This window comes from Anopheles ziemanni, assembly GCF_943734765.1.
Source record: "Anopheles ziemanni chromosome X unlocalized genomic scaffold, idAnoZiCoDA_A2_x.2 X_unloc_1, whole genome shotgun sequence".
Taxonomy (NCBI): domain Eukaryota; kingdom Metazoa; phylum Arthropoda; class Insecta; order Diptera; family Culicidae; genus Anopheles; species Anopheles ziemanni.
Window position 1 is genome coordinate 1283489 of NW_026689707.1, and position 14672 is coordinate 1298160.

Genomic DNA, 14672 nt, shown 5'->3' on the forward strand with positions numbered 1-14672 from the left:
TGCTTTTAATATGTTGCGGAGCATAGTCCATTGATAATTTATCAAACCGCAAGTTTGAAATTTGTGTTCTAGTGTGTCTGTAATTCCACATGTAACGCAGTTTGGATGTGGAACCATGTTATATTTAAATTTGATTTCTTGAGTAATTATTTTTTCATTTGTTAGTAGATAGTATGTGCTTCGTTGTGCTGATGTTAAATCTTTTGAGTTTATGTTCCGCCATATTTTTTTCCACGAGGTGGTATTTTTGTTTTTAGTTGTAATAGGTGGCGCGGGGAGAAAATTTAATAAATTTTTGTGTATTTGTTTAGAAGTGGGGTTATTTACAATAGCTTCCGGGATGTAGGCACATTCCTTTATAATAATCTCCAAACATGGGGAGTTTTTTGGTAAGTCCAAAATGTTAGGGGGGTTTTCATTCTTTTTTAGTTTATTTTTTGTGAAAGGCATGTTGTTGATTTCTTTTAAATGTCTGTTGGTTAATAGTGAATTGAGTTTTGTGATTGGAACTAGCAGGTTTAGACCGCCTTTAGCTTTTGGTAGGGCGAGTTTTATCATGCTTACTCTTTGACCTCCTCTTGGCCACATGAATTCACCTAACGATGATGTCAGGGCTGCTATTTGATATTTGTAGGCAGATAAAACGGACCCTAAGTACCACAATTTAGATGTGAGGAAAGTGTTGGCGGAAATGGCTCTTTGATGTAGATTTAATTCTCTCATTTTGTGGTGTCTTACGATTTGGGCAAATTTTTTGGTTTGGAGCCATTGAACCCGTTCGAACTCCCTCTTGTAGTACTGGCGTCCAGCCGCTTCTGAGGCAAATAATATGCCCGCATAGCGCATTACGGAGTTGGACACGCCAGCAAGCACTCGGCGTTTGCTGCTCCGCGGACCGCAGTGGTTTCGCATCAGTCCGGTGAGAGCATCATTGATCCTGCGGGCCTTGGCCGCGGCGTACTCGATGTGTGGTCGCCAGGACAACTTGTCGTGTAGCACTACTCCGAGGTATTTCAGGGTACGCTCTGATGTTCTCTCGACCGACCCCACTGTCACTCGTACCGGAAGATGACGATCCCGCAAGCTGCTTACAGCCATCAATTCTGTCTTTTGATGGGCCAGTTCGAGTGTTCGAAACGTCAGCCATCGCTGGACAATGTTGATTGCTTCCTCAGCCCTTGTCGCTACTTCCCGCTTTGTAGGTGCCTCGACGGTTAGGACGATATCATCAGCAAAGCCCACGATTCTGGTCCCGCACGAGAGAGGCTCTTCCAACAAGGCATTGTACATGGCGTTCCAAAGCGTCGGGCCCAATATATAGCCCTGTGGAACCCCTGCCGTGACACGCCGCTCGACCTTTCCCGCCTCCGTGTGGTACTCGAGAATCCTATCCTGAAAGTAGTTGCGCAGGACATCGTATAGGTATTTCGGCACCTCCATGATTCGGATGCTTTCTCCGATTCGATCCCAGCTTGCAAAGTTGAAAGCGTTCCGCACGTCTAGTGCTACTACCAGGCACACTCGGTTCCTCATTGGGTGTGTTCTTCCGATACTGAAAGCTTCCACGCAACGATCTCTCACCCGTTGGATGGCCTGAATCGTGGAGCGGCCTTTCCGGAATCCATACTGCAGCGGTGATAGTTTCCGGTTCGACTCCAGGTATTCGTTGATACGGTTCAGAATAAGTTTTTCAAATACCGTGCCGAGCATGCACAGTGGGCGGAAGGCCGAAGGATCATCTTTTTCTTTTTTTTTTGGTTAACGTCAGTCATCTTCAAAAGATCCGGGCGCGACTCCGGATGCCGGATTTTTACCGACTAAACAACCTGACGGGCGCTGCCCACTTCGCCGCTGACCGTGACCGCGAGGTATTGGTCATTGGCAGGGGCCTGGCTCTATGATTCGAGCATACGCCTGAAAGCCGCTTGGACTTTCGCAAAGCCCTTGCGCGTAACAGCTACTGTCCGACAGCGTCAGCTGCGCACCATCCGTGCCGTGGGGCACCTACAGCACGACCTGTCACTGGTTAGCGACCCGATGTGGTGGCCTCTGAAACCGCCGCCTCCTCCGCCGCCGTCATAGGGCTGCGGCTGGTTTCGTCGGTCGTCGCCTCCCGTGGAGCATGGGAACTCCGGCTCCTGGGACGAGTGGGGATGCTGTCCTCCACAACCCCGTTCCCTGGTCGTCTGCGGCTTCGGCTTCGGCCCTCGCGGTGGTCGCGAGGATGTGTGCTGCTGTTGCCAACGTCGTCAACTGCAGGTGCTGTTGGCGGGTGACTCCGTACTGCGGCTTCGCTGCTGCTACTCCTAGGTCGCTGCTGCCTCCTGCTGCTGCGGGTGCGGCCTAATGGATCGGTGCGAGCTGGGGCACTGGTGGCGATGGTGGTATCTGCAGCCTGGCTTCTGCGACTCCTAGGGCCATGGCTGGTGCTGCTGCCAATATCTGTTCTCCGATTTTTCCTGCTACTTCGGGTGCGCCCAAGAGGATCAGTCCGAGCATGGAGGCCACTGATACCGATATCGTCGGAATCAGTATCCGCCGCTGCCGAGTTGGTTGCCTCCAGCTCAGCTACTGCTCGTCGCTCCCTAGCACGGCGGGCGCGCTCCTCATTCCACTCTCGCTGGAGCACCTGCGTAATCCGTCGCACCACTTCGGTTATACGGCTCCACTCCTCTTGTCCGCGGAGGAGGTGCCACTGAAGGGTGTCCTGTGTAACGGGCACTTGCTCTCCTAGCTGAGTGAACACCTCGCGCATGTCGTCAAATCGGGGGCAACGGAAGATAGCATGCTCGGGCGTCTCCTCCGTTCCGGGGCACCAACCGCAGACAGGGGACGTGGGGAAGTCCATCCTATTGAGGTGAGCCCTGAAAAAGCCGTGGCCTGAGAGTCGCTGGCAAAGGTGGAAGCTCACTTCGCCATGCGTCCTGTCCAGCCAGGCAGCGATGTCGGGGATCAGGCGATGCGTCCAGCGTGTCGTCGAGGTAATCTCGGCGACCTGCACATCTGCATCCCATTGCTCCTGCCACGAGCGGATGGTTGCAGCTCGCTCCTCTTCCCGGATTTGCTTGGCGCTGGTGTCGCGTGCTCCTGCATGCTGGCGCTCGTAGCACTTGGCGTCCTCCTTTGCAAGCCTCCAGACTGGCACGATGCCCGCGATTACGCAGGCGGCGCGGAAGGATACAGTGCGGAAGGCCGTGGCTGCCTTCTGGATCACTTTTTTTTTTTTATATGATCGACCTCTAAGGCGACCTCTCTGACCCTTTGTCCCCATCCCGCATGTGCACCAATAAGGTAGAGCTAGGATGGGAGGGTTTCGGAAGGACAAAAATCTCCTTTTACGGACGTTGTGGCACGCGACGATCCCCTGAAGGGGGAAAGCGAATGTCGCCGAGAGGCTACTAGACAACCTTTGGATCAACAGACCAAAGTTATCCTGCTCTCGACGATGGACTCAAACGGGATACAATTGACATGGTTGCCCACCAATTGAATTACTCCCGTTTACTACCCCCTAAAAACCTTCCCGAAGCACTCGCTGGAAGCTCCCAGCATTTTCCCTCCCGACTTATCTCGGAGTTGGAGGAAGGACCTGTTCAGGTTGACGCCTCACATGGTTGCGTCGTCGCGAGCGGTTCCTCTGCGCCGGTTGTGGTGGCACTAGCTGAGCATTTGCAGTAGCAAGGTCGCGTCTGGCATCCTCCAGCTCCTGCTCATTGACCGCCTCAAGCACGCGTAGCATCGCCTCGTTTCTACGCTCGAGCACTTCATGGTTTCTTCGTCGGACCGTCCTGTTCCGCAGCCGCCTCATACGTTGGAGTAGATTCCGATGTTCTCTGTTCCAGGCTACTCTTGCATTAGGCGCCATTGCATGAAGCCGGGCAGCCAGAGCCGGTCGATGTCTCGGGATGCCCCCAATCCGCCTGGGCCGACTCTGTCCCCGTCTCCCCGCCGCTTCCGCTGCGTCTGCTCTTGTTGCTGCTGCTGCTGCAGTAGCTCGTTGTTGCTGCTCGACTCGCCAATCGTGCTGTAGCACCCTGGTTATTTCCGAAGCTGCTGTTGCGACACGATTCCACGACTCGCGACTATGAAGCATATACGCTTGCAGGTTGTCCGCTGAGACGGGGATCAACCCGAACCCACACAGCAAACGGTTGCGAACCTCGTCAAACCTTGGGCATTCGAATAGCACGTGCTCTGCCGATTCGACGACCCCTGTATACCTGATGCAGTCCGGGGATTGAGCAAACCCCTTCACGAACAAAAATTCGTGAAAGAATCCGTGACCCGTGAGTACCTGGGACAGGTGAAAGTTAACCAGCCCATGACTCCGGGTTGCCCATGGCTCTATTTCGGGTAGAAGACGATGCGCCCACTTTACGAACCGGCTAGCTGACGTCTGCATGGCGATGTCATCCCACTCAAGTTGCCACCTCGAGTATGTGACAGTTCGTTGCTCCTTTCGTATATCTTTTGCCGCTCTTCCTGTTTGACTTCTGGCTTCGTAGCACCGGTGGTCCTCGTCGATCAACAAGCATATAGGTGGCATGCTTGCTACAACGCTGGCAACCTCATACCTCACACTCCGGAAACAGCTAGCGACCATCTTAGTTGACATGCGGTCCACACGGTTTAATAATCTGCGGTTACTTTGGATATTCAGCGCTGAGTACCAAGCTGGCGCCGCATACCGCATTATGGAGGAAGCAACGCTCGCCAAAGTTCGCCTTCGGGTACTAGATGGGCCTCCGTGGTTTTTCAGTAGATACTGAAGAACCCTGTTCACTTTGGTGGCTTTCTCCGTGACGTGTATAATATGCGGTGTCCACAGGAGATGGTCCTCGATCTTGACTCCCAGGTATCGAATACTGCGCTGCGAACTGATGACGACGTCCCCGACACGAACAGGAATGCGCGGATGTCCACGTCGCAGGCTACTCACCATCACAATCTCGGTCTTGTCAACCGCCAGTGATAACGAGTGATCCTGTATCCACCGCTGCACCGAGGTGATAGCACGACTAGCTTCATTGGCTGCTTCTTCTGGTGTGCGACCAGCGACGGTCAGCACAAGGTCGTCGGCAAATCCCACGATGGATGATCCCGCTGGCAGCTCCACGTCCAGCACACCGTCGTACATTGCGTTCCACAGCGTCGGACCCAATATCGAGCCCTGTGGCACCCCAGCTGTGACTGCGCGCGATCTGGTCCCCGTATCAGTGGCGTAATGGAGCACTCTGTTTTCGAAGTAACTTCGGAGGATCCGCATCAAGAAGTCGGGTGTCTGCTTGTTGTGAAGAGCCTCTCCGATCACGCTCCAACTAGCCGAGTTGAATGCATTTCGAACGTCTAATGTCACTACCATGCAGCATCGCGGATCTCGCCGATTGGTTCGTCCAAAAGACATTGCATGTCTGCCTCTGGCCACCACCTCCTGGATCGCCTCTACCGTCGATCTCCCCTTTCGGAACCCAAATTGACGGGCAGAGAGATGCGGACCATTAGGGTCGTCTTCCAAATGATCGTTGAGACGACTAAGGATAACACGCTCGAACACTTTGCCAACGGTGTCCAGCATGCACAGTGGTCGAAAAGATGACGGTCGTCCGGGTGGTTTTCCAGGTTTAGGTAGCAGAACAAGCCGCTGATGTTTCCATTGGTCCGGAAAGTGGCCGCGATCGAGACAGTCCTGGAAAATGCGACGGAACACTTCTGGGAACGCTCTTATCGCCGCAGTGGCAGCAACATTCATGATACCGTCAGGGCCTGGAGCCTTTTTGGGATGCATACCGGAGGCAATATTAACCAGCTCCTCTTCCGTCACTGGTCGGCAGACTGCGATGGGGTTATCGGATGATTCCGGCCAAACCATTGGTGGATGCGTTGGGAAAAGTTCATCGACTATTCTCCCGAGAATCTCGGGATTTTTCTCTTGAGGTACACGCGCGCCTCGCACCCATGACATGACAATGCGGTACGCATCCCCCCAAGGATTGTCTTCGACGGAAGCTGCTAGTTCATCCGCGCACCGGCGCTTGCTGATGTTGATAGCCAAGCGTAGTGCCTTCCTGGCTGCGCGCAGCAACTCGACTCTCGTCTCGCGTAACGCTTCGTTCCTAGTGCGCTTCAGAACCGCCTCGGCGCGCTTACATGATGACAGTAACCCTTCAATTTCCGTTGTCCACCAGTATGCGTTTGTGCGGTCACGAAATCCGCTGATTCGTGGCATTGTTTCGTCGCACGCTCGCGTTATCAGCCGTATCATCGTTGCTGGGTCGTTCGCCAACTCGTCGAATCGGTGAGCTCGTAAGGAGTGAATAAAGATTTCAGGGACAAATGTCGTCGCGTCCCATCTTCCACTCTGTTGTGGTGCGCGACGGCCCATTCTTGAGGATCTCGTCGCTCGAGAAGAACCGACCTTAAACATAATGGCACGATGATCGCTATTCGTGTAATCACTGAGCACCTGCCAGTCTTCGGGAGCCGCGATATTGGAGCTTGCGAACGTCACATCCGGTATCGACGGTGCAGCTACTCCGTTGCCGACAAAGGTTGGTCTATTGCCCCGGTTAAGCAATCTTACACCGAGCAGTTCGGCCGTCGCAAGTAGTTCTTCTCCTCGGCGGCAAGTATTTCGACGACCCCAGTCCACGGCCGACGCGTTGAAGTCGCCTGCAAGAACAATTCGTGGGCATCCGCGTACCGCTGACACAATCGCCTCCATGAGAGTCCGGAACCTTGCCAAATCCCACGCGGGAGGAGCGTAGCAGCTAACAAACGTGATGCCGTTCACGTCAGCCGCCACCATACCTTCTACCACGCAGTGCACTTTCTGTACCGGGTGATTTCCAAGTGCTACTATCGCCGTCCTAGTCACAGGGTCTGCAACCCAGTTCCCGTTGTTCTGGGGCAAGCGGTAGAAGTCAGACAATAGAGCAACGTCCGACTCTTTCACACGAGCAAGCTGAGTGAGCAGGTCCTGAGCCACCCGGCTCTGCCGCAGATTTAGCTGAATTACTGCGAAAATGATGGCTGGGATCCACATTGTGCAGCTCCCGTGTGGTGTGGCCCACCGCAGGTTATGCACTTCGCCGCTTTGTTGCAGCCCTTAGCTTTGTGGCCTTCCGTTCCGCACCGACGACATATTCTGGAGCGGTCTGGGCCCTTGCAATCACGAGCGTAGTGCCCACGAAGTAGGCATTTGACGCACTGGACATCCTCTAGGCGTTGCTGTTCTGCTCCTTGTATCCTGCAGACTGAATAGCCGATCTTCAATCTACTACCGACGATGGCGTCGACGAGTCTCTTCGGCACTCGCACCAACGCTTTCTGATCGCCTTGGGCATATCTTCGTAATCGGACCGCTTCAGCAGTAACTGGGATATTCAGCTTTTCAGTCATGGCCTCAGCTACTTCCTCCTTTGATGTGAGCATGTCGATCCCTCGGATGACAATGCTCACGGACTCTACCAAGAGGGACACTTTACACCCTACTGGAACGATCTCTTCTAAAATTTGTTTAGTGGCCATTCCATCCGCATCTCGCGTAAGGACCATCACAAGCTCGTCTTTCACGGATCGGTTTCCCTTCTTAATAAACTTGGAGATCCTTTGATCGTTCCGTACTGCGAAATATATCTCTTTATATCCCACCCCGGGAGCTGGGGACACACAGATCGCTTCCGGTTTCGCGCGTTTCTTTCGTGGAAACTTCTCGCCAGCTAGAAAGACAGTCTCTTGTGTAGCCTTCGATGAGTTACCCTTACCCTTACGCTTGTCCCTGCGCCTTCTCTTTACGATCGTGTAAGGCGCGTCAGTTTGCTCTTGATGCTGCTGCTGCTGCTGCTGCTGCTGCTGCTGCTGCTGTTGTTCATGCTGGACAGAATACTGCTGCTAGCCTTCTGGATCACTTGGCGCTGCGCTCGCTCCAGGATTACCTGCACTCCCGGTTTCTCGACGGCGGTATGCCACACCGGAGCCGCGTAGCGTAGAACCGACTCAACAACTGACGCAAGCAGCCGCCTCTTCGCTCCTTTGGGGCCGCTATGGTTCCTCATCAGTCTGGAAACTGCATTGCCGACTCGTTGTGCCTTCTCTGCAGCGCCCCTAAGGTGCGGAAACCTTGAAAGCTTTCCGTTTATCTGCACGCCAAGATATCTGATCTCCTTGCTCGCAGTCACTACTTGCCCGTTGATGGAAACGGGGACTGAGTTGCCACCGGCCCGCCTCGAAACAAGAACCGCCTCCGGCTTCTGCGACGCGATGCTGAGTTGATGTGCCACCATCCACTCGGTGAATGCGCAGTGACTGCTGCCGACGCGCGCCTTGAGGCTGCCTGCGGACTGGTGTCCTCTGCGAGTAGTACCAGGTCGTCCGCATATGCGACCAATTCCACTCCGTCCGGGAGCTCGACGGAAAGAACACCGTTCATGTAGATATTCCACTGAGTGGGGCCGAGGATCGACCCCTGTGGAACACCCGCACTCAGGCGCCTCGACGCTGGTCCCTCGCTGGTGTCGAATACAAGTCGACGATCGCGCATCCAACTAGCAAGCATCCTCTGTAGGCCGGGTGGGACCTCCATGTCCTGGGCTGCTGCAGCGATCTCACGCCAGCTCGCTGTGTTGAAGGCGTTCCGAACGTCGAGTGCCACCACCATGAGGCAGTGGTGAACACGGCGACTCGTGCCCGGCTCCATGGTGTCCAGCGACAGTACTCTGCGGCATTCGCTAACGACTCTCATGATCGCCTGAGTCGTCGATCGACCCCGACGGAATCCGTACTGCGCCGGGTGGAGGTGAGGCCTCTAAATGCTCGTTGAGTCTGTCAAGCATGAGGCGCTCCAATATCTTGCCAGCGCCGTTGAGCATCCCCAGGGGTCGGAACGACGAGGACTCTCCTGGGGGCTTGCCGGGTTTCGCTAGTAGCACCAGTCGCTGCTCCTTCCAAGGCGACGGGAACACGCCACTGTCGAAGCAGGACTGATATACTTGCCGGAATGCCTCGGGGTATTGGCCTACAGCTTCCTTCAGCGCTCCGTTACAGATCCCATTGAGGCCGGGTGCTTTCCGGGGGGCCAGGCTGCGTGCAATCTGCCGAAGCTCATCTTCTGAGACAGCACGTACTGGAGGAGCATCGCTTTGTGCGGCCATTGTAACCGACCACACGAAGGGTTCATGCTGGGGGAATAGGTCCACGATGCGCTCAAGCACCACACGATCCCTTTCAGGAGGGACTCGGCTATCCCGCAGGCGAGCCATCACAACCTTGTACCCGGCCCCGAATGCGTTTTCCTCAGTCTCCTGAATGAGCTGGTTAAAGCCTTCCTCCTTGCTCAACTTAATGGTCCGAGACAGGCGCGTTTTGAGGATCATGTGGTGCTCAGCGGCTAGCCGTCTCTCTCCTGGGTCCACGGTGGAGAGGATGCGCTCGCTGGCAGCCTGACATTCTTCGCGCAGCCTGTCTATGTCCGGGGTCCACCAAAATGCAGTTGACCTCACCTGGAAGGCTGATGCATAGTTCCGCTGCATGGTCTCGTCACACGCGCGAGCGAGGCCGGCGACCAACTCTTCTGGGGAATCCACGAACTCAGGACTTCCTGAACTCTTCTGGAAGAACTTCCTGATACAGCTCCGCATCAAACTGTCGCACCTTCCACCGCTTTCCTGCTAATTGTGGGCTGCGTAGGTCACCGCGTTGTGCTCGTCCATTGCCACGGTTAGGGTGCCGCTCTTGGTGGGCTACGGTAAATGTTATGTACCGGTGGTCGCTGTTGGAGTACCGCCGAAGAACACACCATGTGTCGGGGCGAGCAATATCCGGGCTCGCGAACGACACATCAATCACACTGGTCCGGGCAACCCCGTTCCCCGTGATGGTGGGCGTATTGCCACGGTTCAACATGACCATGCTCAGACGCTCCGTCATCTCCAACAGCTCCACTCCCCTGGGTTTAGAGCGAGTGCTCCCCCAGGCCGTATGCCAGGCGTTGAAATCGCCTGCGATCACCAACCGCGGGTGCGCGCGAGCCTCGATTTCGACATTGTCGAGGTAGCGCTCAAACGCCTCAAATCCTCGGTTGGGAGAGAAGTAGCAGCTTATAAAGCAACCCAACTGGCGAATTTTGTCTCGTTATCATATCGTTACCATCTCGTTTGTTAATTTTCGATCTCCATAACGAGACAAAGTGTTGCACCAAAAAAGGGGGTGGGGTGCAACATTCAATCGGTTATTTTGTGGTGGTGTTAGTGCCAAACAGAGGTTACGAATGGGTGCGTGCTATTTCACCATAATGGCACGCACACAACTATATAATCCATTTCGGATGTCAAATGAGACGGAGAAGACGGTGTTGTATTCTGCTCGAGCCGCCAACGCGGAAATTTTTATTTTTCGTAGAATTCCTCCGCTTCTTCAACATTCTGCTCTCCCAAGGGTGGTTTCTTCCTCCGGTGTTATTTCTGTTGAACGAAACAAACTAAGGAATAGAATTAGTGAATCGTTGTTATAAATGGTTATGATTTTGCACTACCACTTTGTTTACTTACCGATTCTAAGATCCGGCCAACGCATTCGTGGACGATCGAACTCCCCATCCGTTTCCCGGACCAGATCGCACATGAGCTGACACTGTTCCCGACTTGTTGATGGATCCTATTAGTTTCCGTTTAGGCGCCATGAACATTGAAACTTCAACGCACTCCTGCGGAAGGTACAACACTTTACACTTTTTCACTCGACTGTTCTAGCGCTGGATGTTTCGAAGACTGAAAACTTCATCGCGTCGCGATTGACATTTGGTGCGTGATGGCATTCATACAGACGACCTTTTTTATTCTCTACATGATTGACCGACATAAAGTGCACCAACACACATTCGGGTTGCTGTGCAGTGTGGGAATGCTACACGATCGGCTCCGCTATTGTAATGTGTCAGACTGAAAGGGAAGATGTGAAAGGGCAGATGTGACTTCTCCCCTAGCACACCGGTTCATCATTAGAACGAGAAGGAAGACAAAGTGTGCAAGAGAAAGCTGACAGTTCTGGACTCGCGGGGGTAGGAATCTGTGGAAACGGGGCAATGTTGCATGTCGCCGTCAGTTGGGAAGTGCCGTTGATCTGCGCTGCCACCATCCCAGCGACGCTGCTCCATACTTGTTGTATCGGGAATACGCCGGTAGCAATGACCGCGACCTGTCGCGAGCTGTCCACCGCCCAGTTTCCGTTGTTATCCGGGGGTCGGTAGAGCTCACAGGCTAGGACAACATCCGTTTTCATCTCCTTTGCCGTCTGCAGCATAAGGTCCTGCGCTACTCCACAATTTTTTCAAGGGCCGGGCCACTATCGATGTCCTTGCGTAGATATAGAGTAAGGACGTTATCCGCCATACGCCTGGGACGTATGATCGCCGAGTCAAGGTCCTTCTCTTTGCGGACCGCCATATAAATGTCACGGTACGACTGCTCGCCTAAAGCCGTTACCTTGACTGCATCCGGTCGAGTCCTTTTGGGCCGATTCTTGGCACTTTTCTCCATTTTTTCTGGTGTCAGCTGATGTTGTTCAGATTGCCGCTGTGATTTGCCCCCTCGCTTCAGTACTGTGGAGTACATGTCAGAGTCGAACTGAGGCCACTGTTGCTTACGGAACTGTTCCTCCTCAACCTGTCGGTGAAACTCTTGCTGTTGTTGGAATTCGGCCATCTGCTGCTGGAAAATTTGCAACAGCGCTTTCTGCTCGCGCTGGCGCCGCTGCTCTCGCTTCCTATTTTGTCGTTCAAAAAGCTCCTGCATAGTCAACGCATGCTGCTGCTGCTGCTGCTGCTGTTGCTGCTGCTGCTCCTGGTGCTGCTGCTCATGTTGTTGCTGCTCATGGTGCTGCTGCTCCTGGTGCTGCTGCTCCTGGTGCTGCTCCGCAATAGCATCCTGTTGTTTGCGTGGGTCGCTTTGGTGTCTGTTAACGGCCCGCTGGCCGCGAGGACCAGAAGCTTTCGATTGACCGGATTTCTCCTTACCGGTAGTTTCGTTTCGCTTCTTTTCCTCCTCCAGGAGCTTCTCGAGTCTGTCGCCTCGTTTAACCTCTCGTTCTAGCATAGAGGTTAGGTGCGCCACTTGGGCGGCTAGGCCGGCTACTTGATTGCCCAGCGATTCGATTGTCCTGGGCTGCGAGATCGGCGAGCCCACCTCTATCTCGAGACTAAGAGGTTCCGCTTCTCCTGTGTAATTGTCAAAAGATGGTGGTGACGGTTCTTCTCTTGTGGCCACGCTCTCCGACTGCTGCGTGAATTTGGTCTTGGAAGAACCTGGCTCGTCTACGGCAGGCGCTGCCGGCCGCTTGGTGGTTTCCTTCATTTTCACGTCCATCCTGGAACGTGGGAAGAGGTGTCCAAGCGGAGTTATGAGAGAGGGGGAGAGGGGGAGAGGGGAGTCACGACACACGCCCCCTACCCCTTAGGCGACCTGGGGATCAGATCCCCGTCCGGGATTTCGCAAGTTTGAGAAACCCTGGAAGTTTTTAGCGTTCTGGGCTGGTCACCTACTAACAAAAGGACACCGCTACTACTACTACTACGTAGCGATCGCTCTTATTTTGACAGATGCCGGAAAAGGCATTGAAAGTAGCCCTTTTTTTGCACTTTGTTTTTATCTTTTATTTCGGCACAGATTTTCACCCGGTTTTCACTTCACTATTTATTTCACTTCACTTCTTATTTCTAAACACTGAGCACTATAGATTCGAACCGGATCCGGCACTTTCTACGCACGCTTGGTGGATCCGCTCAGTGGGGCTCCGCCACCAGCGAAAGGTAAACAAGCCTGCATTGGCCTGTTCAATACACGGCTTTATTGATTCTTCTCCGATTTTGTTAATTTTTTCACCAAAACTGATAGTTACCTCTATCGGAAGACGATTTCCGACGTTGGAATCACGACGCGCGATGAAAATACCACTTAATATTTGCTTTATTGGGAGCTTGTCCTCAAAGCACACCTTTATCAACTGACAGTTCACTTGCCTTGCCGAAGGATCATCTGGCCGTTTTCCTTGCTTAGGTAGTTGAACCAGCCGTTGGGTTTTCCAAGTGCTCGGAAAACTGCCCTCCTCCAGGCACTGTTGGAACAGTCTTTGAAACTTGTCCGGGAATTCTCGGATCGCTACCGCCACTGCAACGTTGGGAACGCCATCTGGTCCCGGTGCCTTCCGGGGTGGCATATCTGCAGCGATACAAAGAAGCTCCTCCTGCGTGACAGGGCGAATCGTGCCAGTGGCTGCGACAGTGTCCGGCCACTCTGTCTCTTCACGCTGGGGGAACAAATGGTCGACGATTGCCTTCAGCTTAACTGGACATCGCTCCTGCGGGATTCGACTTCCTTTGACTCGCAGCATGATGGTTTTGTAGCTTTGACCCCATATGTCCCTATCCGCCTCTTGTGCCATCTCATCGCTGCATCGCCGTTTGCTGACTTTAATCGCCTTGGTCAGTGCTTTGCGAGATGCTCGTAGTACCTCCACTCGCTTCAAACGGACGATCGGATCGCGTGCCTGTTTCATCCATCGTCTAGTGCGGTCACAGCGGTTTCGCAGCTGATCTATTTCCTCGGTGTGCCAACAAACTGGCTTTCTCCTGCAGTTAAGACGTTTCCGGGCCATGCTAAAATCGCAGGCCTGTGACAAGAGTGCCGTCATGGTGTCTGCATTATTGTCATGATCGACTAGCCCTGCCCACATCAGACTCTCGACAAATAACGCCTTGTCGAACATAGCCACGTTCCAGCGCTTGCCGTTGAACAAAGGTTCGTTTTGCTGGCGGAGTTTTAGTTGCTGCTGTGACCCAATGGTGTATCGCAGCGCGTTGTGGTCGCTCCCGTTGTATCTTTCGTCAACTCTCCAGTTGGGGTTTTCACAAATCACAGGGCTGGCGTAGGTTACATCGACGATTGAAGTCGCTCCAGACGTCGCAACTCCTAGGAACTTCGGCGTGTTCCCTACATTAAGTAGTGTCAGACCCAGTTCCTCTGCGGTGGCGAGAAGCTCATCACCACGCTGCCGGGTCGTACGGCTTCCCCAATTTGTTGCCCAGGCGTTGAAATCGCCTGCCTGCACGACCTTTGATCTACCATGAACTGATCATACAGCTTACTTCATACATCCAAAAGCGGTATCCTCGACCCATCCTGCACCTGTGATATCGAGCTACAGCACAATATGAATCACAGAACACAATATGAAATGGGCAAATCCATTTCGGATAAACACTTTCACTTCGACTTACCTTACTATTTAAGATCCGGTATCATGCATTCATGGATACACAAACGATGGCGATTTGAATCGATTGCTGCTCTGAAATATATCTGTCGTGAATGCAGTGCAACTGATGCAACCAAAACTAGTCATCACTAAACATGTACTTTGCGTTTGTAATGCTGCAAGAACAAAATAAAATACCATAAATGATAAAACAATTTGCATGGAACACTTTGCACTGCGAACGGGAAAAAACATCCACACGCACATCGTCGCTCGCGTTCTATCGCACAAAATGGACGCTCCTTTGCTATCGCGGCATCTGCGGCGGGCTATGTTCGAGAGCGGCATCGAAAAATTTGGCTAAGTCCGCTAGCGACGGGTCTCCGCCACTATCGCGGCATCTGCGGACGGCAATCATCGAGAGTGGC